Source organism: Mercurialis annua, linkage group LG3, assembly GCF_937616625.2.
Source record: "Mercurialis annua linkage group LG3, ddMerAnnu1.2, whole genome shotgun sequence".
In the NCBI taxonomy this organism is placed as follows: domain Eukaryota; kingdom Viridiplantae; phylum Streptophyta; class Magnoliopsida; order Malpighiales; family Euphorbiaceae; genus Mercurialis; species Mercurialis annua.
In genome coordinates this window covers 59,179,031-59,185,432 of record NC_065572.1, presented here as the reverse complement: position 1 = coordinate 59,185,432, position 6,402 = coordinate 59,179,031, and positions in this window count along the sequence as shown.

Genomic DNA, 6,402 nt, shown 5'->3' with positions numbered 1-6,402 from the left:
CCTATATTGTACTTATTTATAACATTATTTTTGTTTTAAATAGTGTTAAATGAAATACTTGGAAAATGCAGTAAATTAAATTAAATGAGATACTTGAAAAATTCATTTGTTGGCTTTTTTAACTATAAAAATGGTTATAAATTATTGATTTTGACAATCGGTAATTTAATTTTATATTTTTCAATAATCATTTAATATTTTGAATTTTTTTTTATAAAGTCACATTTAATAATAGTTGGGGATAAAATTGAAAATTTTCAACATTATAATTATAATAACCATATTTCTTAATATGTGTGTTTTTAAAAATAGAATTATTATTTTGGGACGGAGGGAGTATAAAATTACTACAAATGCACCATAAATCAATTTGTTCTTTACAAAATCAGTAGTAATAAATAAATCTATGAATAAGAAAAAAATAAATAATTATATGAATAGCAGAACAATTTTTTAAAAAGAATTATAGATCTACAATAATTTATTTACAAAATGTTTAAATTATTACAAAAACCCTAAAAATTATACAAATCTAAAAATGAGTCGAGAAATCCATAGTGCGAACGGAAGAGACGAACGGACTAGCACGAACGGAAAAGAAGAACGAAAAAACGATCGGAAACGATGAGAAATCCATCGGAAGTAGACAAATGGAAGCACGAACGGAAAAGCAAACGGAAAAGACGAAGAAACACTACTAGAAATTATGCTTTTAGCGACGAATTTTAGGGACGGATTCAAAATCCGTCGCTAATCTCATCAAATTATTAACTCCCGCCAACTTTAGCGACATATTTTTCGTCGTTAAAATTGGTGAAAATTTGCCCGCAAATTTAGTAACGGATTAAAAATTCATCTCTACATTTAACGACGAATTTTGAATCCTTCACTAAATCCGTTACTAAAATTGGCAAAATAATTCTCGCCAATTTTAGAGACAAGAAATTATTAAAAAAAATATTTGAAAACAATATTTTTTAAAAAAAAATTATTTATTATTTATTTACTAAAAATTTTAAAAAAACTATTTATTATTTATTTATTTAAAAAATAATTATTAATTATTTTTATATAAAAAATTATTAAAAAATTAATTAATTATTATGTTGCACTAATTTGTATATAAAAATAATTATTATGAAAAATAATCAATTTAGAATGCGGGGATAAAGTGTGGGAGTAAATATTTTTTTTAGTTATATTTAAATATAAAACACATAGATATATAACAATAATATGAGTTGGGTGAAATGGAGTTATGCGTGGGGGAGCTATATGGTTAAAGAGTTATGGGTGGAGTAATGGGAGGATGGGTGACCTACTGGGAAAGATGGGCTAAAATGTCGTACAAACACAGGTATTTGAAAAATAATCCTAATAAACTATGTTATTTTTTTTTATTTTCTAAATTTAATCAATTTAAATTCACAATGAATTTTATACTAAAAAGTTAAAAAATAAATAATAAGTATACAAACATTAAAACGAATAAAAATCAATTTTTAAGTTAATTGTAAAAAGTCAAACCTTTCAAAAAAAACTTACAAAAGTCCAAACTCCTAAATTTTATTCAATTTGTCCTGAAATGCATGATTTCATTTTATAATGTCCAACTATGTATTTGGCGCTGATGTGGCACATATCAGCGCCACATAAGTAAAATTGTGCAGTTGAACACAATTGAAACAAAATCATACATTTCAGGATAAATTGGATAAAATTGAAAGGTTTTCACTTTTATGAAATTTTCATAAAAAATTTGACTTTTTTTAGTCATTTGGCCATTATAAAAGCATATTTTATGATTAATAAATCTAAAATAAAACAAACAGATTATATGAACTGAAAACTTATGATAACTATTTATTTATCCTTTAAGTTATATAATCGATATATTTAAGAAAAATTGAATTTTAATTTTAATTAACTAAATTTCAAAATTGAATATTTTTAATAAGGCTTAAATGCACAAAAAATCACCAACTTTCGCGTGTTTTTGGTATTTAACACGAACTTTTAATTTTGGCGTAAAAATACATGAACTATCAAATTTTTGCATATAAGACCAAACTTTTATTTTTTTTCAAAAAACGATATCGTTTTAAGGCAAAAACGGTGCCGTTTTAGGAGAGAAACGTTGTCGTTTTATTCCCAAAATGATGTTCGTGTTATTATTGCAAAAATCAGATAGTTTGTGTATTTTTATGCCAAAATTAAAAGTTCGTGTTAAATACCAAAAACACGCGAAAGTTGGTGATTTTTTATACATTTAAGCCTTTTAATAATAATAACTTTTATGATATACATCAAACAACTTATACAAATTGAAAACTTGATAATATTTTATCAATCCTCATAATTATACAAATACTAGTTGTAGACGCCTATTTTTCGGACAGGTAAAAAGTGATAAGGGATTGAAGCGTTCAATGGTGATTTCTAGAGAAATCTATTAGAGTGACGAGTTATCGATGTGCTTGCTAGAATCCAAGCAGGCATAATCAGTGCATATCTGCGAATTTAGAGGATTAAAGCATAATTAGCCGCATATGCTCTATAAAAATTAAAAAAGATTGTAGTCTAAGTTTAGAAATTGGACTAATTGCAATATCTTAAAAATTAATGGGCCAATTTGCAAATATTACGGACTAAAATTGAACATATCTAAATCGATAGGGTCCCAAAAGTCATTTTTAATGCTTTCGGTCATCAAAACTGACTGTTAGACATGTTTTTTTTAGTCATCAAATCTTAATACGGGATTTGCTCCCTTTAGAGTAGTTTCCTCTAATCCAAACACTTTAATTTCTTATCTCAAATTCATTAACTAAAATTAGAGAATGACGTAAAAATAATTTAGCAAACCCTAACCCTAGCTAACCCTAAACCTAAATAATCCCATCAAGTCTTAATACGGGATTTGCTCAATTTTGAGTAGCTTTCACTAATCCAAACACTTTAATTTCTTATCTCAAATGCATTAATTAAAATTAGAGAATGACGTAAAAATAATTTGGAAAACCCTAATCTTAATTAACCTTTAACCTAATTAATCTCTATAAATAGTGCAATTAGCTCACCTAGCAAGAGGTTGGACCGAAGATACAAAAACTCTAGCTTAGAATTCGATCCCCTCTTAGAAAAATCATACCATGGCCGAACCCTCACACCACACATACACACAAAAATACTCAATTCCAGTCCTAAAAACACTTAAATACGTTTCAATTCTCGAAAAACACAACCCTGCACAAATTCGAAGTTGGATTTCGCATCCTCTTCGCCAGTAAACAAGCTAAGGACTCATAATGGTACTTTTGAGGACCCTCAGTTCATTCTTTATTGCTTTTTATGCATGCCATGATTTATTTGCAATTGCTGAATTTTGTCAAATAGGATGCATGTTAGCTTATTGCTATTGTTTTTGCAATAATTGTCAAATTATGTGTTATTGATGAATTTTTTAGGTAAATTCAAAAATTATATAATTATAAGCTGTTTTAATACACACTATATGGTAAAAATCCAGAATTATATCAATTATAGAGCTTATAATACATGTGAGGATGTTTTTAAGCTTGTTTAGCTCAAATTATCTTATCTAAATTCACCATGAAATCAACTATTTTTGTGTTTTAATTCAACGTTAGACACTTTAAATAAATCTCACTATGTGTTTTTTGCATTTCTTGTGCTTTTTGGTGCGTTTTTGAGTGTTTTTGCATGAAAAACCGAGTTAAAATGATGAAACGACGAACTGCTGTCCTCCCTGCTCCAGATCCCGCCGCCGCCAGCAGTACACGGTGCCGCCGCCGATACTGTGGGTGGCGGCACCGTCTGTTCTTCCCTGTTCCCCATAACTGCTTCCCAAATTTTCCAAATTTTTTTCTAGACTTGCAATTAGGTTTTCGGGCTCGTTTGGGCTCGGAATTAGGCCCAATTTGAACCCGAATTAAATGCATTTTAATTTTATGCACTATAACGGGCCAAACTTGATGTAATCTGGACCTCGAAGTCCAATTATATAACATAAAGTATAAACCGGGTCCATGAGTCCACAATTGACAAACCCAGCCAAATGCAGGCCGAGTTTAGGGACCACCCCGAACTCGTAATCGGCCTCGGTGATAGAACAATATTGACGAGACAGACAACTTCCGTGTTCTGTCGAAGAACCAATTCGAACCACAACGATGGTCAAACATGCGCGAGTGTCAGGCACTCAAAAGTCAGCGAGGTTCAAAAGTATTCCTCACCTTATATGCATACCAACTGCCAGTGAGCATGTTTGCAATGTTTACCTCTTTCCAAAAGCATTTTAACTCCAATATTAGTAGGGTAAAGGACTCACCATGTTAAAATTAGCTAAATCATATCAATTCCAGCCCATCACTTAGACATCTTAGGATTACCACGAAAAAGTAGTAAAAGGTTATATAGAGCATTCAATATCACTTAATAAAATCAAACAAACTTAGACTCCCGGTTTAGGCTTTGTGCATGTTATAAATCCAGACCAGACATACTTCTATTATTTGTTAGAAACCGCCAGGTTTATATATATGCTTAGGAGTATCTACTACTTTCTTTGCATAACTAGTCCAGATCGAATCATATGCGCGTTAGACGTGTTTATGCTTCTCCAAACTTGTTTATATTTTCAGCACTATATCATGTGGACTGCTATTATATGTTGAGATGAGAAGAAACGAATATGTCTGATAAATAAAACTAGTAATTGATAAGCCAAGTACACGAATTCCGGAGAGATCCCTTCCACGCATGCTAGTAATTCTACTTAACATTCCTACAGACCATAACTCCCATGAGAGGTCAGGTAATTGGATCCAAATAGAAATTTTTAATTCATTCACTTTGAACTTCATCTTTCTCCCACTCATTTAGAACCATATGTTTCTTATCAAAAAAAAAAATAAGAACATAAATGCTTTCATTTTCCCCTTCATCACTATCAAAATATAAAAGAAATATTTTAGGGTTAATTTGAATCACCTTTAAAAGACCAATGTTTTTTAATCTATTCAAAATCCCTGCAATCTGAAGAGTTTCGACTCCACTCAATCATAGAGCATACCAAAAAAAATACTTCCATCTGTCCTCTTCTTCATTGACCTCATTTGAATTGAGCTTCATCATCTTTTCCTATTTAATCAATTAGAGAAAATTCAGCATCAGAGCTCCTCTGATTATTTCCCTGAGTTAAGCCATTACTCTTCAAACTCTTCTCATTAACCACTGATTTAACGCTCTCCATATCATCACACCCCTAATCTATCTCTTGAACTTGTTTTTTGATTCAGCCCTAATCACACCATTAATATCAATGCTCGTAACATGAATCTTATTCTCTCTTCTTGTGCAACTTCCTTCTCCAGAACTTCATCAATAAGTTGAAGCTTCAAATCAATAACTTGCTTCTCCGTCGTATAGTTGATTTTTAGGTCTTTTTCCTATTGCGAGAAACAGCGTAGGTTACCAAGGACATTTACCGAGCGCCAAAAGAGAGAATTATTTTTTTGAGCTATTTTTTTAAATTAGGTAATTTTTTAAGAAAAATATTAAAATATTTTGGTCCAGTTTTTAATCCTTTTTTAATCTTTGGTGCCAATTTAAAGGGTTAATTGATCTTTGTTCAATTTTTTAATCAAACATATTTATCAAAAGGCTAAATGACTAAAAAGGCCAAATTTTGAAAAAAAATTCACAAAAGTTTAAAACTTTCAATTTTATCCAATTTATCCTAAAAGGCAGTATTTCGTTTTAATAATGTCCACCTACGCGATTTTGCTGATGTGATGCCTACATGGCGCGGATGTGACAATGCTACTCATTAGCGACACATAAATAAAATCGCGTAGTTGGACATAATTAAACAAAATCCGGCATTTAAGGATAAATTAAATATAATTTAAAGGTTTTAAATTTTGTGAAATTTTCATAAAAAGCTTAGCCTTTTTCAATCATGAGAGATTTATGTATTTACCTAAAAAAAGAAAATAATTTGAATTTGGACCTCAATAAGGAAAAGTTAACAAAAATACTCCATGATTTGGCCATTTTAATATTTTTACTCCCCGTGTCTAATTTATTAGAGTTTTACTCTGCCTATATAATAGGCTCTCTCTCTCTCTCTCTCTCTCTCTCTCCACATATCTGACGTATCCTTTTTTTCTTTTTTCAAGCTTTTATATTGTTTACTTGTTTCAATTTTTTTTAAAACATTTTTGAATTAGGTATTCTTTATTTCTTCATACTTTAAATTAATAAATATTCCTAGTAACCAATAAATAAAATAATTTTATTTATTTATTTCAGTATTATCAAATATTTTATAATTTAAAAATATATACTACTGTTTAAATATTTTATTATATTAATAGC